The sequence below is a fragment of the Aotus nancymaae genome, unplaced genomic scaffold (assembly GCF_030222135.1).
Source record: "Aotus nancymaae isolate 86718 unplaced genomic scaffold, 86718_ANA_hifiasm-v0.15.2.pri h1tg000020l, whole genome shotgun sequence".
Taxonomy (NCBI): Eukaryota; Metazoa; Chordata; class Mammalia; order Primates; family Aotidae; genus Aotus; species Aotus nancymaae.
This window is the reverse complement of record NW_026988432.1, coordinates 60,597,534-60,625,152: the sequence shown is the minus strand read 5'-3', so window position 1 is coordinate 60,625,152 and position 27,619 is coordinate 60,597,534. Positions and strand designations below refer to the sequence as shown.

The 27,619-nt window shown below is 36.3% G+C and overlaps 1 protein-coding gene and 1 long non-coding RNA gene across 4 annotated transcripts in view; one reads left to right on the top strand and one right to left on the bottom strand.

Annotated features, from left to right (window-relative positions):
• DLGAP1 (DLG associated protein 1) overlaps positions 1-27,619 on the top strand; it is a 989,022-nt gene that overhangs the window by 171,599 nt on the left and 789,804 nt on the right. The gene's annotated exons all lie outside the window — the stretch shown is intronic.
• Positions 1,200-27,619, bottom strand: part of LOC105713234 (uncharacterized) — a 31,370-nt gene continuing 4,950 nt past the window's right edge. The window contains exons 2-3 of the long non-coding RNA XR_001106516.2: positions 20,258-20,337; positions 1,200-4,060 (exon numbers count right to left, since the gene is read on the bottom strand). This is a non-coding gene — a long non-coding RNA (uncharacterized LOC105713234). The remainder of the gene's footprint in view (positions 4,061-20,257; positions 20,338-27,619) is intronic.

Sequence of the window (27,619 nt, the reverse complement as noted above, 5' to 3'; positions counted from 1 at the left end):
GGACTCCCTTCTCTGCCCCTTGCTGGTGTCTTACCTTGATGCTAATCCTTACCTAAATCTCTTTGAGCCCCAGGTTCCTCCTTTATAAAATTGGCATACCTTCCTTATACTGTTGTTGAAGATAAAAATAATATTTATCTAGCATTTTGTATACCATCTACTATATAACGGGTATTCAAAAATTATAGTTATTATGGGGTGTCTAACAGTCACAGTTCCTCTGATAACCAAAACTAATGCACAGGCCTGTTCCACTCTTAATGTAGGTGAAGTACCTGTCAGGTTCAAGTGCCGTTATCAGAAAAATAACTCCTGATTATGCACCACTTCTGGAGAAGTGCTACTTGGTGATTAAAGATGTTGGAAGTTTAAATCCCTCCATTGCCTGCGCGGGAAGCAGGTACTTTTCCAGGCATAGGATAGCTGCTTGGTCAGATGCCACCCGCTCGATCTTCCAGTGCACAGGTGATGGGAAAAGATAGGAAAATACACTTTCTGACGGCAATAGCTTGGCCTCAGGAAGATAGTTTCAGGTGGTTATTTATTATCTTGATGCTGAGACTGCCAGCATCTAGAGGTAAAGAATTACTTTGGAACAAAAAATATTTTATCCACCAGAGAATGTAGACATTGATCAAGACAGCCAAGAGGGAAGTGGTTTTAACTACAGGATTTAGGAGAGAAGGACAACTGGAATTAAACGATAAAATGACTCAAGGTTGAAGGAGGATGAACTAACTGAATTACAGATATTAGAAATTCAACAAATTATATAGGTATAACACCATAAATACAAGCATGTGGTTCATTTGGGTGGTCTAGTTTCTCTATTCATTGCTAATATGTTTTTGAGAGTGGCCTTCCTTTAACCTGCTGTGTGTTTTCCAACAACGTGGATCTAGTTTGTCATTTCTTCTCTTTATTGTGTGTGTGTGTGTGTTTCTGTGTGTGTGCACCTGTGTGTACAACAGCTTCAGGTTGTGAGAGTTATAAAGGTGAGTTACACAATCTCGGTCTTCAAAAAATGTACTATTTACTAGAAGGTAGAGGAAGGCAATGTGCCTAATTGTAATAAGGCAAGTCCTAACAAAATTAAGAGGCAGGGTGGTGGGGCCATAATGTGTGACTATCATGGTATTGATGCTTTCTCCTTACTAACCTTGTGCTGATTATACTCCTTTAAAACTGTTCCCTTGATGTTACAATGGTGTAATACAGTGAGAATAGATGACTGGCTCATAGTAGGCACTCAATAAATATAGACTCTGTTGACTCTCATTACTTTAATCATTAGTATCTTTAAATACAATTAATAAAAGCCTTTCTTAACAAGTATAGCTGGAGGCCTTTCAGAAAACAATAAGATGGTAGCAACTAACACTTATGGAGCACAAACTTGTGTTTTACACACTCTGCTAAGCACTTTACTTTTATTTGATTTTATGAACAGTGCTAAGAGCTAGGTATTATTTTTGTGTCTGCTTCACAGATAATGAAATAGAAGATCAGAGAATATATGTGATTTGTCTCAGTTTGCATAGCTAGGAAGTAGCTGAGGCAGATGAAATGATGCTAGCTCATTTAGTGTTGTAGGTCTTGACCTCCACGTAGTTTTGTGTGTATTTGTTTTACTGTTCTGTTCCCATCCCCGAACACTGCTGGAAAAATGAACTTTTTGGTTAATCTATTCATTTAGTATCTTACAATCTTTCTTTTTATGAGCTTCTAAGTGCTTGATATTGTGCCCTGAAGGAAATAAGACATGATACTTTAGAAACACAATTCAGTGCAACTCAACCAAAATTTATTGAGGCCCATCTAAGAATCCTGCACAGGGAACACCATTAGTCTACTGGAGAAACAGACATCTAATCAAATACCCCACTGTTGTGTGCTGAGCACTAGAATGCAGGCAAATATGGACCCTTTTAAAGCAAAAGGAGAAAACAAAGAAACAGATGTATTTCATATCTGCACCAACTGTGTGCCTCACATCTTTATGATACGGAAAGGAGATGGAAATACTGGGTAGAAAAGGGCAGTTCCCCAGCAAAGGCCCCACCCTCAAGCCTGGTTAAAGAACAGGCATTCCTGTTTCCATGCCCAAAAAGTCGCCTTTTGACCCACCACACACCTTGTCCTGTACCCATATAAATTCCAAATCTCAGGCTTCAGGAGCAGATGAGTAGACAAGAAAACAAGGAGACAAGCAGATTGAATGGCAGATTAATACAGGAGAAAAGGAGAGAAGAGAAAGACTGTCAGAAGAAGTATAGCTGGGGACGGTCAGAGAATCAGCCAGTGGATGGCCAGACTCCAGGGGCAGATGATCTTCCCACTCCATCCCCTGTCCAGCTCCCCATCCATCCTGCTGAGTACACCTCCACCACTCAGTAAAACCCTCACATTTATCCTTCAAGTTTGTGTGTGACCTGATTCTTCTTGGATTCTGGACAAGAACTCAGAATACAGAAAGCTGTCACATTGGCCCTTTGCCCTTGCAAAAAGGCAGAGGGTCCACTAAGCTAGTTAACACTTAAGCCGTTGTGAATGGCAACACTAAAAGAGCACACTGTAACATGTGCCCACTTGGGCTTTGAGAGTCACAGACACTCACCCCTAGACTGCTGTGGGGCCAGAGCCCAAAAGCGCTCACTCTGGTTCCTGCACCTGCTTGTCTGCATGCTCCCCCTCTCATAAGAGCTGTAACCTCATAGCAACTGAAAAGAGAGCCACACCCTTGTTACACATCCTGTGAGGGGGACCAGGGAACTCTCCCATTTCACTTATACCCACCTCTGAATGATTGCAGAGGACATGTGTGGTCTTCCCACACCACCCTGACTCTTACCCTGTGGAATCAGGGGTGTTCTCAGGGAGGTGGCGACATTGGGGTTGTATCTAGAAGGATGAGTAGTAAATATCAGGGAAGGCATTTGAGCTGGGAATATAATACAACAAATGTGGTCAGTTCTGGGAAGGATGTATAGTTTGGCCTGACTAGAAAATAGTGTATTTTCAGAAGAATGGGGAGGCAATATGGTGGTGAAAGTTGTTTAGAACCAACTGATAAAAGGGATTGAATTATGCCAAGATAGATTCTTGAGTCTCGAGTGGGAAACAAAAGTTATGTCCCAAAAGAAAAAAAAGGAGAGGGTACAAGATACCCCAACTTTCTGTTCAATTAAACCCATTGGAACTTCTCACACATTGATTTGCTTTTATTTTGAGATGGGAGAAAATAGGGCAGGGACAAAGAAATAGAAGAATACCAAGTTTAAATGACATAAAGTTTTTGGCAGGTAGGAAAGTCTAAACATGGATTAAGGAAATAAAGTAGAAATATATTACTTTGAAGTGATCCATCTCATTCTTAAAAGCTTAATTATCTCTTTGGTGGGAATTGGGTGGAGGTGAGGAAGGAGGGTGGAGACAGGGACAGGGTAGATGGGAAATGGGCTACAGAAAACTCTTGAATTATACATTATGCATTATAGTTACTAATTATTTTAAATGCTATAAGGATTCTTCTTAGCTAAAGCTTTTTGTCACAAAGATATTGATTCTATATTCAGGAAAACACAGATAAACATAACCTTTTTACCAAATGCCAAATGTTCTTGTACATATCTGAATGAAAATGAGACTTAATAAGGACATACAGTCTCAAGAACTTGGTATCTTGTGACCTAATTGTTTTGTCTTTGCATACAGAAATCTCTGAGAGGAATTTCTGCTTTTAGATGATTCAGTATTCTTTTGGAGTGCAGTTTAATCTGATTTTGCAAAAAGCAATGTTCTTATTTTGATCATGGTATCTATGATCTCTGTTAATATCATTGAATTAATCACATAAACTGGATCTGTCCTTTCTCTGAGAAATGAAGAGACTGGTTTCAGAGCCAAACTTGACCATCCACTGAGTCTGCCACAGATAATTTTTAGAGATATTGCTGCAGGTAGTCTTTTCTGTGTTCCAGAATGGTAGATGTGTCGTCATTGCATCCTTTATTATTGGAACAAGACCCCACCTTTGTTCATTTGCTTCTATCTTCTTGCTCTATGAGAGAAGGCAGACAGTTCTGTGGTCATTTCCAGACATAAGAATCGTAATCACCTTTGTCCTTAAACAGCTCCTTGAACTTCCAGTGATTTCATCTCCATTTCCTTGTGTTCTTTGGAACACTGTGTGTACTGTGATCACAGCCTTAGCTAAATAGGTAAGTAATTGTTAACCTTTCAAAGTTATCACCTATAAATAAATCCTCAAGTGAACTACAATGGATCTTCTCTGCTCACTCATGTTGTTGGCAGTTCCTAGGAAGATTGAGACAGGGATCAGCTGGGTATCAATCAGATATTAATTTTGTATTCAGCTTCTTTGAGAAGGTATTTGCTCCTATCTCATATATTTCTTGCCAACTTTCAAACTTCTTTCTCCTGTCTGATTTCTATTTCCCAGTGGAGAGAAAAGACTACCCTTGAAATTCTGTCTGGCCTAATTTTTAGTTGCAAGAAAAGTAATATACAGTTGTTTGTGTGTGCTTCAAGCCACATTTCTGGAAATGTATTGTTTTAAAGATGTAGAGATTATTTATTTCAAAGACATAATTAAAGAGCAATCTTTATAATAGATAATTTTATTCTAATTTCTCAAATAATAAAACATAATAAAGTATATTACAGTATGAGCAAAGATAAACTTTTAAACGTAATGTTGTAAGAGATTATCCAACAATGTTGAAAATTCTCATAATATGTTACTACATGAAAATGTTGCCAAAGACAGTCGGGTAATCTGACTTTAAAATATACATATTTTCAAATGTAAAAAAATAATTGGTAGCTGTGACAATCAGGGAAGATTTTTATTATGGCTGATTCTATCCGCTTTTTGCTTTTATCTCTGTTTCCAAAAATTGCTATATTTTGCTTATATAATTAAAAAAATAAACAATGATAAAGTTTGAATATTTTTTGTATACAGGACTTTTTACTACTCTGGACCATTTTTATGGTTGCTAACTCTACCTAACTAGGGCAATTCCATATTGCTTATGCTATTCAATTCTGAACAATTGGGTTCATTAATGGCAGAATACACATGGAAAATATCTATTTGTAATGTTTTAAATGAAAGTCATCTAGCAGCGATTTCTGTATATTGCTGGAATTCTGGTTAAAAATAGTTTTCAGGCATCTACTGACTCACGGTTTGTATGTGAAATCTGAAACATGTAAACAGTGCCCCAGACAATTATAATGTAGAACCCAAATTTGTAACTTCTAGTCTATAGGCAGATTTAACAAGACAGTTTCCCTTTCTAACTTTCTTTCTATGAAATTCATACTTTTTTGCTTTTATAGTGCCCTTTCTTCAAGATCAGTGCTTCATACTTTTTCTCACACTTATAATTATCAATATCCATTAAATGTATAAGTGTGTATAGGATTGGCACCTTAGCAGATCATAGGCTTCCTTTGCCAGCTGAGATTTTAACAATAAACACAATATAAATTAATGATGAGACATAAAGTATTACATAGAATCATATTTCTCATAGTAGCTACAACTGTAACTACTTTATTGAAATAACTGAGGCCTAGTGGTGATATTAAAAATATGCGTATGTATGTATAAAATAATCCAAAATGTATTATTTAAGAAACTGCCATATGTATGTATAGCATATCTGATAACAATTGGAATTTGGAAAGATAGCTTTAACTGGGCTATCTTGTTGTGGAAAATTCTATAAACAATTTGCTTAATATTTAATTGAGTCAATACTTAATAATGTTCTGTGATAAAGACCACAACTGTATACATAACACCATAACACCAAGCAGGAAGAGCCGTTGTGGCGCAGGGTTACCCCTCTCTGGACAAAACCAGAGAAATGTCAGTAGCTCTGTACTTATTTATACAGAGGCCTTCCACTCATTTTCTAATGAATCTTGACATCTACTCAGTCTGTATTACAGTTTCCATTTATATTATCTGTCTGAACTGCACCAAGAGCAGGAAGCCCAGATGTCATCATCAATACCATCACACATAATATAAATATTCCAATTAGATTCCTTGTATTTTCAACATCCACCATCTTGAACTAACAGGAAATATTTGTATGAAAATAAAACCTGGATTCTCAGGTCTTCCTATTCCTCCCATTACTATGCTTCTGATTTTTAAAAAGATTAATAATATTCAACTGCATTTCAGTTTGTATTATCAAATGTTCATTTTCTTATTCACACAAATAAATATCAAAACATCCTGAACACTCCGTACAGGACACTTCATGTCAGGATGGTCAAAAGTTCATTACAGATTGAAAGTGTTCATTAGATACACCTCATGTCGATTTGCTTTTTCTTTTCATGTTTTTTAGAAAATTTTTATTTGTCCCTCCCTTTAGAATACTCATAACTTGATATTAAAACAAAATACGGTAAACTGTAACCCAAAAAAATCTGAATAATCATTGATTGACAGCTCAAGCATATTGCCTTTTCTTGTTTTACTGTTATTGAACTTTAATCAGCAATTTAGATCTTCACCATTGGGAAACTGAAAAAGTGAATTCTAAAAGATGACTTGAGACAGACTGACTGTGCACCTTCTGTCTGTGCACTTAAGAGCAGTTGCCTGTCTTGCCATTAGGAGTCCACGTTGCCTTTCATTGCCCTGTAGGTGTACACAACTATTGTCTCTTGGTAACCGAAGTAGAAGGACCGATGGTTAGATTTTACAGATTATCTCAACTAACATGAAAGCTTTATAGAATGTTTCATTGTTTCAGTCTCTGTTTTACACCCATATTCTTTAAATTGCACCTACAGAATACATTCTCACTTGAGTTGTTTTTGATAGTCCAAGTATTTCTCCTAATGCTTATTCTGTTTTTCTATTGATTTTGGAAAACATGTGCAATACCTAGTATATAAATGGTAACAAGTAAAAAGTGCTTTTTGCAAGATTTGAAATGGTCACATTCATCTTTCTGGTGACAAGCACAGAGACAGTAAATATCTAACAGCAATTCAAACTACTGTGTTTGAAAGCTTGGCTTTGCAGGGGGAATGAAATATACAAAATTTACCAAATGCATTTCTGTAAAATAACTTCTGACTTTATTTCCTTTCTTACATAGAATGTTAGATAAGAACAAACGAAGAAAAACAGAATATGTTTTGCAAAAGATGAAGGGTCTCAAAGATAAAAATTGAAAGGAGACAGAAAAGTTCTCTTAATACATGAATGCTGTAATTGGATGCATAAATGATTTATACCATTTAGTGTACAGAGTTCTTATACTTATGCAAAAGCTAGGTTTCAAAATAAGCACAGTTGTTTCTAAGTACAGGAATGACTAAGAGGGATTTAAACTCATAATTCTAGGAGAGATGCATTCCCACCTTTAAAATTTAAACATTAAAATTAGGTTTACTCATTTCTTCATTTTGCTTTCTAATTAAGTTTTCATTTAAATTTTCATGAAAAAAATGTTTCCTTTCTTTTAAAATCTGCTGAAGGAAATACCTCCACTCCTACTACCATCCTACCACCTCCATTGAAAATCTTTATGGGGAACATTATAACAGTTACGGAATCAAATTTGGCTACCTGGGTATTCACACGGATGCTGGAAGAGTTGACACAGACAGAATTTGTGGAACAATCTGTGATTTTGACCATACTTTCAGCAGTACTTTTATCATGTGTTATTTTTCTGATTTCAAACAACTCCTGTCATTCTTCAGAAACTAGAAAACTGCCCAACATATGCTTATCTCTGGCCACACAAGATTTTCCAATTTGTCACATACTTTTCTGTACACCTTCCTGGTGACTGCTGCAGACATAGGTAGAAAATGGTTCACCCTTTGCAGAATGCTGTCATAGCCCTCCTTGCCACCCTAGACACACACACAAGAAAGAACGACGGCACATAAGAAAAATCTGCCCCTATTTTCATTCAGTGGGTCCTTTTTTGTTGCTGGAAGAGTGAGCAACTTGCCCTCAGAAGGCTCCGAAAATTGCCTCAGGGCAATAGTTTAATCATCTCCAAGAACACTTCATGTCATGGACTGAAGATTTATGTTATTCCATTTTCATTTTCACATTTACCCAGACACTTAACACAGTAGAGTAAGACAGGAGTTTTACAATGGGCGCCACGTGACAGAACAGAGGCCAAACTACCCAACCTCCACATCTGACTCCCCAGATTAGAAGACAGACCTCCCTCCCTCTAGCATCATTTTATCCACCCCCAAAGAAATTAAAGTTAAAAATGAAACCTGAATGCAAATCAAATTCCAATTACACCATAGACTAGTATGCCCTATGTTGAAATGATTCTAACCCCTAAAACATGCATATGTCTCTCTCTTTCTCTTTCCCCTCCCCCCGTCGAGAGCTGCGAAACACATGAAAACATGGCACAGCCAGGCCCACTCACAAAATTGCAAAAACACACCCAAATCCTCAGGGCCTAGAGCAGTCATCCCGGAAAATGTATATACACTTGAATTAATATATATTATTAACTGGAGCTGCCCTTCAGATGCCAACCATGGAACCGGGTAGAGCTTTTGAATTCTTTGAAGAAATAAACATTTAACAGCCATGAAGGAAAAGCTAAAATACTCTTGCTTTTGGCATTTGCACGGTACTCATCAGTTCTTTCCAAGTTTCTGGAGTCTGTGGTTTGTTAATTGAAACTCCTTTGGGAGAATTTTTCCATTAAAAGATTAATTGTGACACTATGCCTCCCATATCCTTAGAGAAAATCCCCAATGCACAGTGCTACTTTCTCATGGAGTGGAAATTAAACTTCACCTGCCTTATTGCAAAATTTAAGATTTGTCAAGTTGCTACCTTTATTCTCCTGACCTGACTCAGTTTCTCTCTTTGCCTTAATTTTTAACACATGCCTGTAAAATGTTCGCTCTCTTCTCAGTACCCCAGGGTGATACGTGTACTGAGGCAGCCTCCTCTGTCTTTGTTATCAGGGTACCCTCTCTTTTAACAGACAACTCTCCGTGGCCTCGAATTTGTCCTGCTCTTGAGTCTGAAGGGGATAGATTCCCAAATATCCATGTGGTTCACTCCCCCAGTTTTTATTAAAAAGTCATCTCTTTCCCTGGCCACTGTATTTCAGCCCTCAATCCCAATATTTCATATTCTTTTCTGTTTACCTTTTTTCTTTTAAGATCCTCCCTAACAAAATCATTTCCCTCATTTGTCTTGCTTATTTTCTGTAACCTTCCTGAGAATGTGAGTCCTGTAAAGGCAGAGGTTTCTGCCTCTCTTATTCCTTCAGAATCAGAACTATCATGAACACTGCCAGTTCTATCATGAACACTGCCTGGCTCTCATTAATATTTCTGTAATGAGTGACTGAAGGGTCAGTCCCAAACTCTGCTCTTCTCTCTGTATTTCTGCACTCCCAGCAAGACCCTCTGATACTTTTAGTCCAGTGCTAAATGGCTGCTGTATTCCTGATCTGAAATTCTGGAGTCCTAAGAGTGCTGTGTCCTGGGGGTGCTTCCTCCCAGGCCCTCAGCATTAGAGTCATCCTCCATGCTTGAACTCAGTCATGTGTTGATGCCCGGAAGGACCCAAACCTTGAATATTCCAGGCTTGGAGATCAGTCCTGTTTACAGTAGTTGTCCTTGTAGTGAGGGGTTTGCCTCTGGAGTTCTGTTTGCTTTCTAATAGACTCAGCTGGATGTGCTTGGTTGGTTTCCTGTTTGTTTGATTTTATTACCTGCTGCTTAATTTGGCCCATTTCTCCTCTGCCTTATGATACTGCTTTGCTCACAGTCATTTCTTCATCCTTCCTTTTTGGCTTCTGGATCCTGAAGTTGTATCTGTGAACATTTTTGCCCAGACTCAGTCCTTTGACGGTGTCCCTAAGGAAAAGACATAAAGCTGTTGTATTCTGAGTTTGCTGGAGTGACACTTTGTTTTGCAAATAAATTTTGTCCACATTCCTCTCTCTCTCCGAGTGGGGTAATTTTCTTGGTCCAGGACGAGGCTATTTTAAAAGTCCTCGGGAGGTTGTTAAGGCAAACTAAATATGGCCTGAGAAGGACTCCGTACTTCTGTATTTGAGTCCTTGTGGGTGAACTGTAATCTGGATTAATAGTAGACAAGACAAGATTGAAAACCTAACCTAGGAGTTTGCACCTGTAACAATAACTGAATCTTGGCCAATCCAAGTGGCCATATTTCAACCACTCATAGATTGTTAAGTGTTCAAACTGCGTTCAAATAAGGCAAACGCCAACCTGTAACCAATCCAGCTGTTTCTGTACCTCACTGATGATTTTTGCACGTCATTTCCCTTTGTCTATAAATCTTCTTCCACGACACAGCTGCCCTGGAGTCTGTGAATCTGCTGTGGTTCTGATGACTACCCAATTCACAAATCGTTTATTGATCAGTTCAACTCCTTTAAATTTAATTTGGCTGAAGTTCTTCTTGTATCAAGATACGTAATTTCTTTTCCCTTAAAAATCTGTCTGACCCGCCCTGTATGTTCTTGAACATTCTCCTCAGGTAAATTTTCTTTCCCCTGTACTCTGACAACATCCTATTTTCATTTCAGTTCCATTCTCTGCCTCTCTTTTGACTTTGGATATTGGTTTTTAACCAGTTCATTTATCCTTGAGTTTCATTTTTGGATTCTAGATAGAAAGATATCTCTGCCCGGGCACAAGAGATTTCTATTTCCCTTTAGCTTCAGTTTTGTAATAATTGTAGTGAACTTTTCTGTGTTTACTTGCATAAAAACATTAATAAGATTTCCCCTCATTCTACTTTTTAACAACTAGATCTGCCACCTGTGGGCCTGGGTCCCTGACACCCAAATGAACAGGATGTATAGGGACTGCCAACTCTGGTGAAAATCATGTCTTTAGAAAAAGTAAAAAGTATTATTTTATAAATTATTTTTAGAAATATATATATATATATTCTTTAAAAAAGTAAAGAACATCCTCCCTTTATCTTTCTTAGCGCAAATTTCAGGAGCATTTACTTTATTCTGAAAGCACTTTAACTTATCAGTGTTTCTTTTGAAAAGTGACTCTCAGAAATCAGCATTATACATCAGACAGGGTCCAATTTGCAGAGTACAATGGGATTATTACTCCTTGTTGCCTCTTCAGCCTAATATTTTATTAGCTTCTTTTGGTGGCCATGCACACAATAGACCAATATTGAGCCTGCAATCACTTCCTATAGCTTGTCACCTGAGACCTGTGAATCTGTCACTCCAGAAGGCCATGGATCTGACCCCATCTCCTTAGTTGTACCCTATTGAAAGCAGAGCAAGGCAGCTGGTCAGGTGTGTGGGCCATCAGTGCCTAGTGACTAAGTATGTAAAACTTACAAGTACCAGCTTCAGCATCACCTGTAATTATTCTGCTACTACCATACCTCAGAGGCCGCAGTGGTGCCTATGACATACCTCTAAAACTAGAAATCAGAACTTTTTCCCCACAGGTTCATTCACAGTACATTTTAGGCTTCGTACTTGAACTCAAGCTCTCCTTGTTCATAGGCCTATGATGGGATTAAGTGTTGTATGCATTAACCAGTTTCCCTTCCACTATTTTATGTCTTCTCATTCCACCTTCTCATCCTGCCTGTGTTCAGCTGGTACTTTCTGGGCCTGTTTACCTCAAGGAAGAGCTGATATTATACCTCTGCTGTTGAAAGGCTTCTCCCTGCTTGGAGGGCCACTCTTCATTTTTTTTTTCTTTTTTTTTAAGAAAAGACAGAGTCTCACTATGTTGCCCAGGCTGGAGTGCAGTGGGTACTCACAGGTGCATCATAGTGCACCTGTAATCATAGTGCATTGATTGAGTCTCAAACTCCTGGGCTCAAGCCATCCTCCCACCTCCACCTCCTCAATAGCAGGCACTACAGTCACACATCACACTGGGCAGCCACATTTGATCTTTAACGCTCTTATATGTGTTTCCTTTGGGGAAAGAATCTTCTGTTTGTTCCTACCTCCAAGCCCTTATCTTTTATTGAACCCTGTTTTAGTGTCAGGACTGAGCCTCAGATTTCTGGGATCAGACAAAAGCATATGCATTTGCCATTCTGCATACAGCTCCATGTTGTTTGAAATTACAGTTACACATAGTTTTATAAAAAAGAGTGCTTTTCTAATTAATTGTTAACTTTATTGAATAAAACTTTTGTGCATGTACATGGATAACTTCGTGGCAAAATCTGTTTATGAATTTTATCTTCATTATCATGTTTAGTATTTTCAAAAGAATCTTTATGTCAAACTATTTCATCCCTTTAAAACTTTCTTTATAAACTCTATTAATGAGGAAACTCTTTGCACTCTCCCTTTAAAAGTTACACACAAGGTTTCTTGAAGAAAAGGGTGTGTGGAGTGAAAAATAAAGAAATTATTTTCACCAGAGTTGGCAATCCCTGTAAGTTATTGTTTTTATTTTTATATATACTTGGCAGGGCCCTTTACCCATTGGTGGTCACTAGGATATTTTTGCATTTGTACTAACTAGTTCAGGAAACCAAAATAAATCTAATTCTTTTGCTACATAATATTGCCTAAAATATTCAAAGACAAATATTTCTCTAATTCTCCCACGATACATAAGAATGTCTTCTTTTTCTTCATCTTTCTCAGTGCAAACTTTCGGGAGCATTTATTCTGAAAGCACTTTAACTCATCAATGTTTCTTTTGAAAAGTGACTCTCAGAAATCAGCATTACACATCAGATAGGGTCTGATTTGCATAGAGTACAATGGGATTGTTACTTTCTTTGTTGCATTCATTACTTCAGTTCTTCAGCCTTATTTTCTTAGCTTCTTTTGACAGCCGTGCACACAATGGACCAATATTAAGCCTGCAGTCTACTTCCTATTGCCTGTCCCGTTCATTTTGTCATTTTTCACATGACATACTGTCAAAACAAGTTTTTCCCATTCTGTGTGGCTAAAGTTGACACTTCGAACAGACTGATTACTAGTTTTGAAACTAAATAGTATAAAATGACATGACTGAGACAAAACAGTCCAGACAGTTTATTATAGTGCGCGCTAATTTATGACATATTTCCTGGAATTATTCGCTATGATCATATCCATATTTTTAAAAATTGAACTTTAAGTCAGAGGCACGCTGCTGTGTCATAACTGGTAAAGCAGGCTCTCCTCTCACAACGCCAGTCCCCAGTTATGTGATCACAGAAAAGGTTGCTGCTATTTTTTATGTACATAAATTTAGCAAGGCTTTGTCAACAGATACAAAGATTTGTTAGTGCTTTCATGGCAAACTCTTCTTTTCAGATCTAAAGCATTTCATTATTTACTGAAATGCTTTCAGTGCTGAACATACATCAGATATATTACTTTACTTGCATTGGAGTGAAAAATTTATGTTTATTTAAGATTAATTCATGGCTTTGTACATACTATTTCATTTCTATAAGGGACTTACTTATTATAATATGTGTTATTATCCAGCACCCTATCTGTACCAGCTTTATTCACAAATCGTTTTGTCTTAATGTCAGAAAAAATCTATCATTGTTACTCTTTTAATAAAAACATTATCAGAGACATTGATAGCAATTGGGAATATGGATCACATGGATTATTAATTAAACATTTTAAAATATTTCTCAATAATACAAGTACTTGTAACAAAGTGAAATGATTTTATAGACTACCCAAAGGGGAATTCATTCTAGACTACCCCTCTTACATTATAGATGTTTCACACTGAAACTCTTTCCTTTGATACACAGAATCATAAACATAGGAAGTATATAGGTATAAATATTTATAATATATGCACATCTTATGTATTTTATATGGGTATGTGGCTCTATGCATTTGTGTATCTATAAGTGGCTGTTTATACGACCCCTGAAAGAAATTAAGAAATGAGCTTAACCTTATATTTTGGAGGGAAAGCCTGAATATTTTTTGACCCTACAGAAAATTGGCTATATTCTCTTCCTTTGGTGATGTGGAATCAATAGAAAACAACTGGTGCGAAGAAGTGAAAGCCAATTATTGCAGATATAGCCAGTAGCAATGCAAATTTTCTAGATGGACCACTTTTTTTGTTATTTGTTTTTTTGTTTTGAGATGAAGTTTTCACTCTCCTTGCCCAGGCTGGAGTGCAATGGTGCCATCTCGGCTCACTGCAACCTCCGCCTCCTGGATTTAAGCAATTCTCCTCCCTCAGCCTCCCAAGTAGCAGGATTACAGGCACCCACCACCATGCCCAGCTAATGTTTTGTATTTTTTTTTTTTTAGTAGAGATGAAGTTTCATCATGTTGACCAGGCTGATCTCAAACTCCTGACCTCAGGTGATCCACCCACCTCGGCCTCCCAAAGTGGTTGAATCACAGGCATGAGCCACCACACCCAGCCCCACATTTTAAGAAACTTGAAAACAAACAACAAACAAAATACAACTTGAGGCTATAACATTTCTCCAACTTTTCTCAAATATATCCAAAAAGTAACTGCCTTCAGATCATTGAAAAAAAAAATATATATGTATACTAATATATATATATATAATTTATAATATATATCTTAGTACTCAACAAGTATTAATTTACTGGAATTTCAAATGATGAAAGATAGAACTAGAAAGACATTAGGTTGATAGTTTATTCCAAAATTAGCAGGCATAATTAATCTGTTTCTCATAGAATATCTCAAGATATAAGTCCAAGACAATTTTAGGGTTAAAAAGAAATTTATATTTCCACCAAGCCCATGAAGAGAAAGATAAATCATCTCATCTTGAAAGAATACCCAGGGTTGAATTAGTAATAATAGCATAAAAATTGTCTCAGAATTCTTTATCAAAGCTAATCGTTCATCAAGTATTTCATACCAATTATCTATGTCCAACCACTGTTAGATTCACGAGTAAAAGAGGTCATCATTGCTTACTTCATAATTGGGAAGGTAAGACTACAGAGCCTCCTCCCTAGAAAGGAACCCAAAGAAAAATCATCACTGCAAATGGTAAAAATCGTATTGTTTTTATCAGACTGTAGAAAAGTATAATTCCAACAATTTTTAAATTACTATTCAGAAATCATTACAAACAAGTATGAAGTGGTGTGGTAGGAAGAGAAAGAAGGATGGTGTGGAATTGTGGGAATATCCCTAGTCAGGGAGTTGACAGGCATGGATTTTAAGCCCATCTCTACAATTAACTGGGTATATTGTGACTTGAAGTCAGGGAGTAAACCCTCAAAACTATACTAATTGTGTCCTTTTGACCAGTAATTTATTCACTCTGTGCTTCAGTTTCTTCATTTGTTTTAAGTAAGTCCATGAAGACAAGGATTATTTTATTTGTTATGTTCATCCATGTATGCCAAACACTAACAGAGCCTGGCAAGATTGTTTCCAATAAATATTTGTTAAATAGATGAATAAATGACTAATTGCCAGGGTGGGTAGATTTATTAAAATTATATCATGATTAATTGGCCCTTTGAAGGGTTGGGAAGACTTATACATGCTTAAATTTTTTTAAATCAACTTATACAGATATTAAGATTTCGTTGAATGTCAGAAATGTGAAGTTCATGTTGAAGCTAAATCGTGACCAACAGCCAGTATGTCACATTTAACAAAATCAGTGAATAAGAATGTAAATGTCAGAAAAAAATTCAGTAATACTGCAAGAAAATAGCTTAAAATGACAACTTGTTTTTATTCATTATAAATTGAAAATAAATTGGGTACACTATGATATAATGACTGTTTAATGAATAAATCAGATTTTTGGTTCAAAAACAGCCATGAGTATATGTCAGTGTTTAGGAGAATAAAAGGAAATAACATCAATTAAATTAGTTGGCATGGTTAATGCAATGTACATAATTCATGAAAACAAAAACATTGAGATGATATGCTTAAGTTTTATCATTCTTCAAATAGTTGAAGAAATGATTTTGTATTAGTAAATTTGATGTAAAATAATAGTTTATCTGCTTTACAATAAATGTTCACTTTAGTTAAGAAACATTAAGAGTTATCTTAATAATATTCAAAATGTTAGAAACATTTAAATCATTGTAATTGGATATACAGGCACTCGGGTGTTTGTTGAGCTAAGGGAAAAACAGATCATTTGTTTTACCTAAAGCTATGTCTGAATCTAACACATCAGGCGCTTCCCCACCAGCACCAAGATTCAGTCAATATTTTATTTTTTAAAACCCACGTGATTTTTCTCAAATAAGAAGGTGCTTCATTACTTTACTTTAACCTAAATACTCAGTCTTTTGAAATCACTGCAAAAACACATTACTTGGGGTGTCTAAAATGCCCAAGGCAAGAGATATTAGCCAAATGAAAATTAATAGATATCAGTGCTTCTTCTCGATCTCATGTTAAAAAGTAAAATTCTTTGGATGTTTAAGGGTTTCTATTTTATTATACATTTTCCTATATGTTACTAAGTGAAGTGTTATTATGTCTGTTTCATGGAAGAAGAAACACAGACAATTGAAGTGACTGAAATAGAGTTTTATAGCTACTAAGAAGTACTAAAGTTTGAATCCTGGGTCTGCTGCTTTCCCTCCAGCACTTGTTCGGCATGTTTCTATTGCCTATGTAACCAGTGCCTTTGCAGAAGGCTGCTTCCAGCATGATTCTTGCTTCTTTGAGCCAGCAAATAGACACACTGCCCTAGTGTTTAAACTGCCTCCAAGGCTCAGGAATATTTTTCGTTTGCTTTGTGGGGGAAGAGGTATTTTAAGGCTTTTCTTGCTTACTTAAAAATAGATCCAGCAATCCCACTAATGGGTATCAACCCAAAGGAATAGAAATCATTATATCGCAAAGATACCTGCATTCCTATGTTTATTGCTGCAACTTTCACAGAAGCAAAGATATGGTATCAGTCTGAGAGTCCATGAACAGATGATGAGATAAAGAAAATGTTCTATATACATACATACACACACCATGGAATACTATCCAGCCACAAAAAATAATGAAATCGTGTTCTTTGCAGCAACATGGATGAAACTGGAGATCTTTATCTTAAGTGAAAGAATTCAGAAAAAGAAAGTCAGATACTGCCTGATCTCACTTAAAAGTGGGAGCTAAATTATTTGTACACATGGACAGAGAGTGTGAAATAATAATTGGAGACTGGGAAGAGTAGGTGAGTGGAAGGGCTGAGGGCTGAGAAATTACTTAATGGGTACAGTGTACACTAGTTAGGTGATGTTTACACTAAGCCCAGACTGCACCATTACTCAATATATCTATGTAACAAAATTGCACTTGTACCTCTTAAATTTAAACAAATAAGCAAAATGAAATAAAAGGCAAATATAAGCAAACTCTCTTGAAAAATAAGACTATAATACTCATTTAGCTTATCACTCTGAGAATAGAAGCCCCATAGCCTTCTGGTATACATATTTAACTCATATAACGTGCCGTATTTTAAAAACCATAGATTTATAGCAAAAGTATTGTTACTAAATACAAAACAAGAACAATAGAAAAGCCAAAAGTAAGTAGCTTTTCTCTTCAAATCAATTTGAACATGTCCAGTGGTCTTAAAAAAAAATAAAGCAATCTCTTTCCCACTTATCAAGTTCCTAAGTAAAGGACTGCTCAACAGTAGGTCTGTAGGATGAGAAGGTGGGAAAAAAGGCTTATAGAGTGGAGCAGACTGTGTATTTCCAAGGGCTGAAATTCCATGAAGAATAGAATTTAATGCAATATTACCGATATCTGGACAAATAAAAATTCAGACAGCCAAAATACATAAAGTGAAAGTGGGAAATAGCTTTGTGCCACCCCTGCTGAGTTCTATCACACTAGTATCTCTGGAAACTGTCTGGGCCATAGTAATGTGGGATAACAACCCACCAAAAGTAATTTGCACTACATAACCCAAAAAAGAGAATTATAACAAGTGCAATTTCACAGTGGTTTTTATACAAAGAAATATTAAAGGGAACTTTAAAGTTCCTTTTAAAATACAAAAAACAACCTTCACAACATTCTGTGGTTCCTACATTCATCTCATAGATATCCTTCATGGAACCCAGGACATCTTACCCCACATAAAACCCACACAAACTATTCTTACTTTCAGAATGCTAACATGCCTTGGGTTCAAAGTAACCATGACACCCTAAAATTATCAGAATAGATATTACAGTGAAACAGTGCACCCAAGCTTATACACACACACACACACACACACACACACACACACACACGTGCACATATTCTCTATTCGTGAAACTGGATTTTAAATAAAATTCAAGAATTTTTTAAGCAAATTTTAGATTAAGTAACAGTATGAAATTCCACGTATTTAGTAAGGATATTTCTGATAGAAGTTTGCAGGATTATTGGATCATGAGGGCATCCTTTGCACACAGTCCTCAGTTGGAACACTTCTATTTCTCACAGTCGTCTATATCACCTATATACACAGGAAAATCATAAAATACCATTATACTAGCAGGGAAAAACGCCTCCCACTGTCTTGGTGATAAGATTTTATTTAAACTTTTTTTCCTTTTTAAAAATCAGCATGAGCTAAGTTACGACAGAAATTTATTTATGGGTTAGAAAATATATTCATTAAAGTCTAGCAAGCAAATGAAATGTGTAATGAGGCTGGAATCAATATTTATGCATTTTTAACAAATAATTTAAGATACACTTTTAAAAAATCTTACATATTATTACTGTTTCTATTTACACATACAGATGTAAGTCTAGTCAGACACATAGAAATCTATATTTCTTATTTCAACTGTACTTAAGAATCACATAGAATTTAGAGTACCAGATATTTATTACTTGAGTTTCTCTGCTCTTATGCATAAAAAATAGAGTTTGAAAATTACCTGTTGGTAGAATTATACTGTAAGACATTTTACTTTTACCATGAAATACTCCTATGAGAAAATATATTTGTTTAATGTTTTTTTCAAGCTGGAGTCTTGCTCTGTCACCCAGGCTGGAGTGCAGTGGTGAGATCTCAGCTCAGTGCAACCTCTACCTCTTGGGTTAAAGCAAGTCTCCTGCCTCAGCCTCCCGAGTAGCTGGGATTACAGGCACGGGCCACCATGCCTAGCTAATTTTTGTACTTTTAGTAAAGATGGGGTTTCACCATGTTGGCCAGGCTGGTCTTGAACTCCTGACCTCAAGTGATCCACCTGCTTCAGCCTCCCAGAGTGCTGGGGTTACAGGCATAAGCCACTGCACCCAGCCTTGTTTAATTTATTTTAACCTCCATCTATAAACAGAAATTCTGAAAAGATCCTGAATAATCAGGCCTCATTTTAATTCTCCACACTATAGCCAAAGTCAAAGTCAGCTCATCAAAACATAATTATGATCCTATTTCTTATGCTTTCCCCCTGTCTCCTGCCCTGCAGAAAATAAAACAAGACCCACCCCCCATAGAAAAGACACATCAGTGGTTTCCCATTTTTCTTGGACAGTAGACAAAACTATCATTCAGCCCATAGGTCTGTTCCAGCTGAGCCTCCTACCCTCCTGCTATCCTATACAGTCCTCTCTCTTTTTTCTGCTCCTCCTAGCCACAGAACATTTGCAAGTCCTCTTTCCTTTGTAAACTCCTGCTTATAGTTCATATCTCAGTTCAAGAATAATTTTCTGATATTAGAGCAAAGGCTTTCCTAACCCATGAACTCTACTTCTAAATATATTTTCTTTGTTATATTTTCGTAAGACTTTATTTTCTTCAGAATGAATAGATATCTCAATTTTGTATTTTATTGTGCATGATTATTGATTGGCTTCCATCTCTCCCATTCAGAGATAAACTCCATGAGAGCTGTGAACACGTAAGTTTTAACACACCATCCAACAGTATGGCTAGCACAATAGTTAGCATTTAGTAAGTGCTCAATAAGTATTTCTTGCAAGAATGAGCTATGCTCAGTTTTGGGCATTTATGATATTCTAGAGAGAGGAAAAAGAAAAACACTAAAATCCCTGCTTTGTCAGGATTTACATTCTAGTATGGGGAGAAAAACCAAAACATATACATAATAAACAAGTAAACGATGCAGTGTGTTAGAAAATGATAAATGTTATTCAACACAGAAAATTTTATATTAGAGTAAGGGGATCAAGAGTGCCAGCAGTGGGAGAGACATGGGGGCAGGTTGAATTTCAAATAGGATCTTAAATACATGCATACCTGTTTGAGAAAGTAACATGTGAGCAGACTTGAAGGAAGTAAAGGAATTCACCATGAGGATCTCTAAGGGAAAAGCATTTCTGTGAGAGACATCACCCAGTGAAAAGATGGGAGAGCTCTGGGAATAGCAAGTAGCCAGTGTGGCTGGAGTGGAGTGAACAAGTGGGAGGGTACTGGTCAAAGTCATTAGAGACATAATGGGGACCAGACACCTTAATGGAAATAATGAAAAGTATATGATTTTCAAATGCATTTTGATACTCTGTCATTACTAGTCACCACAATTTGTAATGCTGATTACAATTTGCTAGCAGATAGATGTATTATTATATATTCCCATATTAATTCACCAATTCCCTAAATTAGAAGTCAGGTCCATTTTGATACATTCTTTGAAAGATTATTTCTTAAATTTCAAAAATATTATTTAGTAGCATCCTGCAAATTAGTTACCATTAATGATCAATGGATCATCGAATTTCAATAGGATTGGAATAGGAGTCTGTTTTTTCTTGGAACATTCATGATCAAGACTGGTTTTGTGTCCCACTACTGCATATTAAGTCCAGTTAAATATTATGCAGTTATTTAAATGGTTTAGTGTGTTAGTGTTCATTTATGACAAAGTAAACATCATTTCCACTTGTTATCTACTAAAAGCGGGGCACTCAAACACTCAATTGTTGTGGTTTTCTCAATTATTACTATCAAAATTATGATGCTGTTATTACAAGTGCAAGTTTCTGTAATGATTTAAATGAAGGAGACCGGCATTGATGCGTAGTGCCTATCTACCTGTATCGACATTTGAGTAAACACAGCCTGATTATAATATCAAAATTCTCTAATGTGAGTCAGATTCCAGTGAAGCATTGGTTATATATTATTTCTATTTTAAGTTAGAATTAAAGATATTGAGTATATTCTCAACTGTCCAAAGTGAGAGGGAAGAGTACTGTTTTCCAGAATGGACCGTATTCTAGTCCATAAAGCAAACTTCAACAACTTTAAAAGGAAATAAATGATCTAAAGAACACTTTCTGACCACAATGGAATGAAATTAGAAATCAATAGCAGGGAAAAATTTGGGAAACTCACAGACATGGAAATTATGTGATACACTCTTAAATAACCAATGGGTCAAAGAAGAAATCCAAAAACACTTTGAGATGACTGAAAATGAAGGCAACATACTAAGATTTACAGAATGCAGATAAAATGTTACTTAGAGAGAAAGCTATAGCCACAAGGGCTCATGTGAAGAGAGAGTTAAATCAGTAACCTAACCCTCTACCTCAAAACGGAGGGGAAAAAAAAGCAAACTAAACCTAAAGGAGAGAGAAGAAAAGAAATAATAAAGATTTGAGCAGAAAATAATGAAATTAAAAACTGCAAAAATTATAGTAAAAATCAGTGAAACTAAAGCTAGTTGTTTGAAAAGACTGACAGACCTTTAGCAAGACTGATGATCAAGAAAAAAAAGAGAAGCCAAATTACTAAAATCAGAAATAAAAGTAGGGATGTTACCAGTGATTTTACAAAAAAATTTAAAAGCATTATAAGAAAATACTATGAACAATTCTACACCAACAAAGTGGATGACATTGGACTCTTATTTCTCACTATATATAAAAATTAACTTGAGGAGGGGCACAGTGGCTCATGCCTATAATCCAGCTATCTGAGAGGCTGAGGTAGGATTGCTCAAGCCCAGGAGTTTAAAACCGGTCTGGGTAACAGGGTGAGGCCCCATTTCTCCAAAAAAAAAAATTAGAAATTTTTCGTAGTGCCCACCTGTAGTCATAGCCACTCGTGGGGCTGAGGGGAGAGGATTTCTTGAGCCCAGGAGTTGGAAGTTACACTGAACTATGATCTCACCACTGCACTCCAGCCTAGGTGATGGTGTTGCTTTCATTCTGTGAAAACAACATTCACAGAATGATTGTAATGCTGTGCCATGGAACATCGTCAGTAATACCTGCTGGGTGAAGTATGTGAGGGATTTCTTGGTTCAGCCAAGACCAGGAAAAGAAGACCAAATACCAAGAGGAGACCCATCGATGCCGGGGAGGCAGGAGGGGGAGAGGCAGGGTAATGGAGGGTTTAAGAGATCAGGCTGTTCCCAACATGGTGAGAGGTTAACAAATGATTGCTTTCCTTCTCCACACTCAAATTTGCTGTAATGGAAACTTTTTGTTTCAGTGCTGTATAAGTTTCCTGGAGGCTACAGTAACAAATTACCACAGATGGGGGTGGGGAGATGGTAAAAACAACAGAAATGTATCCTTTTACAGTTCTAGAGGCTGGAAGTCCAAAGGCAAGGTGCTGGCAGGGCCTTCCTCTCTCTGAAGGCTCTAGGTGAGAATCCCTCCTTGATGCATCCTAGCGTCTCTTGGGTCCCAGCAATCCTTACTGTTCACGCCTTGGCTTGTAGTTGCGCTCTCCACCCCTGTCTTCACAAGGTAGTCTCTATGTGACCTCTGTGTGACCTCTCCTCTTCTTGTAAGTCCTTACATCTGTCGTTGGATGTAGGGGCCACCCTGAACCAGTGTGATCTCATCATAACTAATTATATCTGCAAAGAAGCCATTTCCAAATAAGGTCACATTCACAGGTTTCAAGGATTAGCACTTGAACATCTATTTTGAGTGCATACAATTTAGGCCACTATAAAACGCTTTCCTGGAGAAGAGTTAGGGCAAAAGGAAATCCTTTTATATGTATATTGAATCTGTGTCTCTGGCTTTTTGCTTCATATGGTGCTGCAGACAATGTGATCTCACTGGGGCCTGCTGATGGCAGAGAAAATAGCTTGGAATTACTCAGCCTGGGGGCCAAGGGACTAAGTGGGATTATTATTTGACAAGTTTAACATTTTCCAATGTTTTGTAGCTGAAATGCCATCACATGACTGCTGTGTTGCTCTGCATGGTTGACAGGGAGTTTTAGCTCAGGGATACTATTTAGTGAGGGAATATATTCATCTCATATTACATATATATTTCATACATAAAAATATCTCCTGGCTTTAACCTAAAGAACACAAAAAGGTAAAATAAACTGAATTCACATCACACCTTATGCTATAACTTTTGATGCATTCTTCTAAAGGACTCCAGATGAGGAAATCTTATATAAGTTTGTAGGTGAGAGATCTTCAGAAGCAATTTTTAATGACAGAAGAAGACAAGGAATTACTCAGTTCTAAGAAATGAGATAAATATATATTTCTTATGCAATACACCATTTAATATTATTCATACTCTTCTACATTAATATTAGCCTAACTTTATAAAGTTGGAATAGACTGTACAGATTGTGAACCTAAAATGTAAAAAAATCTGAATGCAATCATGAAAGAGAAAAAAATGGATAAAGAATTGCAAAAAGGAAACTTAGTCTTCAAGTGCTTTCTCTTGCAGAGCAGCCATTTCTATGTTCTCACGACAGAGCCTACTAAACATGAATTTATGAATCATCAAAGGTACTTGATTTAATAAGCATGATTACCTGTTTCCTCAAGCTTTAAGGTCTTCCCAAAGTATATTAAGTCATTTCAGCATAATCAATATTTACATCATTAGATCTGATGCAGAAAGGTCAAAAGCGAAGGGAAATAGGTGGGTGAGATCAGGCAGTTAAAATCACTAAGAAGTAATAATTGAGACTGAGGGATGATAAGAAACACCACCTCCAAAAACTTTCAAAACTCTGATACCACTGAGTGGAAGTGTAGAAATATTACCAAGACAAGATAATACAACCACAGGTGTCTACAACGATAATATTGAGCCATGAAGGAAAGATTAAATGATGTTTAGTATATTTTCTTCAAGGTATAGACTTATATAATATTTATTAGAGAAATTCCCAACAAATTTGGTTAACTATTTAATATTCCCCATTGATAGGCCAAATTTCTCTTACCTGCAGAATTCTTTCATTCATAATAATCATTCTCAAAGGATACCAGACAATAATGTGTTTCTCTAAGAGTGACTTACTTGCTGTCAATTCATATATGTGAAATTGGGTAGTATCATGAAAGGCAAGAGCAACATGGTAAAGACTTTGTAGGTGTTCTAACTAGAAGTCTTCAATCATGGTTGCACATTAGAAGTACTTGGAGAGCTTTAAAAATACTGGTCTCTGGGCCTACTCACCCCAGACCAATTAAATCAGGATCTCTCGGGATGAGGTCTGAGTTTGAGTTCTTGTGAAACTTCTCCAAATGGTTCTAGTGTGAAACCAGCTTGTTCTCCAAATGAGAACAACTTTCTGTACCTCAAAGAACTTAACCACTTTCTAAGTCAAGAATATTACCCCTTTATAGAGGGAATTGTGAATCAGCTGGCTTCTATGTCTTCTGGAATATGAGTCAGGAGGAAAAACTGCCTTTAAAATTCTGTTTCTAAGCTTAGAAAAGTAATCCACAGGAGAAAGGAAAGTTTTCTTATGAAAATTATTACTTCATAAAATGTTCTCATGATAGGATCAAACAGTTAAAGGACATAGTGAATATGGAATCTCATTCACCATGAAAACTATTTAAGGTATAAGTCAACACATCCAAATAGCATCTGAGACATGCCCACACAAGATGCATGACTGCAGTTTCATAGAAAGTTGCTCTTGGAACTTTACTTTTGGAAAATAAGCTTACAAAAAAGCACTTGATTACTAAATTAACATTGAACCTACTAGTGACAGTCATAGAATGCTTGTCTGAGGTTTTGGAAAGTATATTTGGAGGGAAGGAGAAGGGTGGGACAGTTAGTTTCCATTTTCCAAACACAATAAATAATCTAAAAGATATTTCTTTTAATATAAAGGAAAAAATCACTTTCTGTGGTATAGGTCTTTTAAATGTTCTTTATTTTCAATAAAGGCTCCTCTTCAGAAAAATATATTCCAAACATTACAAATTATTAGTTTTGTGTGATGAAACCACCAACATGAAATATTTTGGAAAAATATTATGTTATCACTAAATTAATTATTCTCATGGAAAGGTATTTATGCAAGTTTTAAAGTAACAAATTATCTGTCCTACACCAAATGTTTAATACGTCCCCCAAATGGTGCTGTTTGAGCTACTGGGAGAGACATCGACACAGTGAGCTGGAAGGAGAAATGTGGCTGCTTAAGAGTAGGATGTCTCCAGAGGAATAGCAAAGTGAGGCTTGCTTTGCACTTTATGTTAAATAAGCTGCGATGGGAAGAGGGAAAAATGAAATAAAGCCATTGCAAAACAATCTACCTGAGAGGCGCCATGTGTGAGCAAACCTATCCTGTATACGTGATGACACAGTGCAGTAGCGTGCCTCATCTGCAAAGGGACTTTCTCAGAGAATAAGAGAGATCTGGTTTCTTAATAAGAGGAACTTGAACCATTTTGTCAAAAACTAAGTTTTAACACAGAGCTTCTGAACATTTAAAATTGTGCTACTGCAACATGTAAAGGATCCTATTGTGAACAGCATAAGTTTCTATTTTAATCATTAGCATGCTAAAGTGAAACAAGCTGCAATAGAAAAGGCCTTTGTAAAGGGAAGCTAGAAAGAAGACTTTACAAACAGAATTTAAAAGACAGAAGTTCAGGACAAAATTATGTCGGAAGTCAAGAAATTCTCCCCCTAGTACTTATAGTTAGACCTGGCATTTTCTAGATAAATGTATGCATTTGTAGAATGTTTGTGATGTTTAATAACTAGACTTATCATTGGCCATTTTAACTTAGTAGCTGTGACACTAATTATAGACTATGTCAATGGCTTTTTCAAATGACTTTTATTTCTGGATGAAAATAATATAATATGAATGGTATTGTGATTGTTTTCCAAAGATAAATTATTTCTACTTTCAGGGAGTTAACACTGTAGTCAATATCACATGAAAATTAAATAGACATATGGAAAGATCAGGCTGGTGTTTGCTGGATACACTTACTATGATATCTTACTGCAATTGGGCAGAAATTCAGTAAGTAGCAATGGATTTACCTAATCCTTTAAAAGGGATTTCTTGATGTTATAAGAGTTAATATTAACTAGGACTACTCTGATTTACCGATTTTTAATAATCCATCAATCTGACATCAATCTGCCATGTACATTTTCACTTTGTTCAAGTAATGTTCAAAAAAACTGCTAATAACTAAGCAAGAAAAACATTATATATAATACAATACTGAATAAAAGAACTCTTCAAAAATTATTATTGTTTATATGGTGAATCTTATTCTTTACTGATCTCCCCTGTATTGTATAATTTCTTAAAATTGGTACTGAACCAATATAAAAGTTATTAAATTCATTGATTTTAAAGTAACGAATTATCTCATTTTAAAGTAACATTGGTTTTTATATGTTTTCAAGCAAGAAGAAGACATGAAATCTGTTATCTTTAAAGTAAGAATATGTGTTTATGGAGTATTTCAAGTTCAAAAATTATTTCTTCTCAAAATAATAGTTTCCATATTTAATATCTAAAATATTTCTTACAGAAACCTAATAACTCTGCCATATTTTGCTGCAAATCACATAAATGAAATTGTAGTTACAAGATATTAGAATGGCTCTAACCCACAAACCCTGCTATTAAAACTAGAAAATAGAAAATTAATCTGGTACTACAAGAGAGAAGAGAGGAGAGGAGAGATAAATTGTGGCCAGTGTGGCAAGAGTTGTGGGCTCAATTTTATCCTGAGACCTACTTCAGCATCAAATAGGTATTTACTCCTGTCTGCCTATATTTATAATCTCCCTTTCTCTTTTATTCACTATTTTTTTCTTCCCTGGCATACTTTCTATTTAACCACACTATAGAATAAAATTAGTAAAAAATACAATGTTTATTCTTTTTTGATAACAGAGTCCAACGTGACACTGAGTCAAGATCATTGGGTCCAAAGTGAAAGAGAAATAACAAATTGTCCTTGTTTCTTTCCCCTCATCTCTAATGAAGTTAAATTTTGGCCTGTCTGAGAAGAGCTTGTCTAACAGTTTTAATTGTGCAGAGATGGGATAGACTGCCCTCCTATCAGAAACTGAACAAACATCTATGACAACCGGCCTCCAGCGTGGCCTCTGCTCACCACTCTTTCCCGGTATTCACACCCTTGTGCAATCTTGTCCCAAATTTCAGCAATTATATGAGACCGATAGAATATGGCAGAAGTAATAGTCTGTCTCTTTCAAGATTCGGTTGCAAAAGATACTGCCTCATATATTTTGGTCAATCTCTCTCACTCCCATGGATCACTCACTTGGGGAAGCTAGCTGCTATGTTGTGAGTAGCCCTGTGGAGAGACCTACACTGTGAGGAAGTGAAGCCTTTTTTCAGCAGCTACATCGTGAGTGT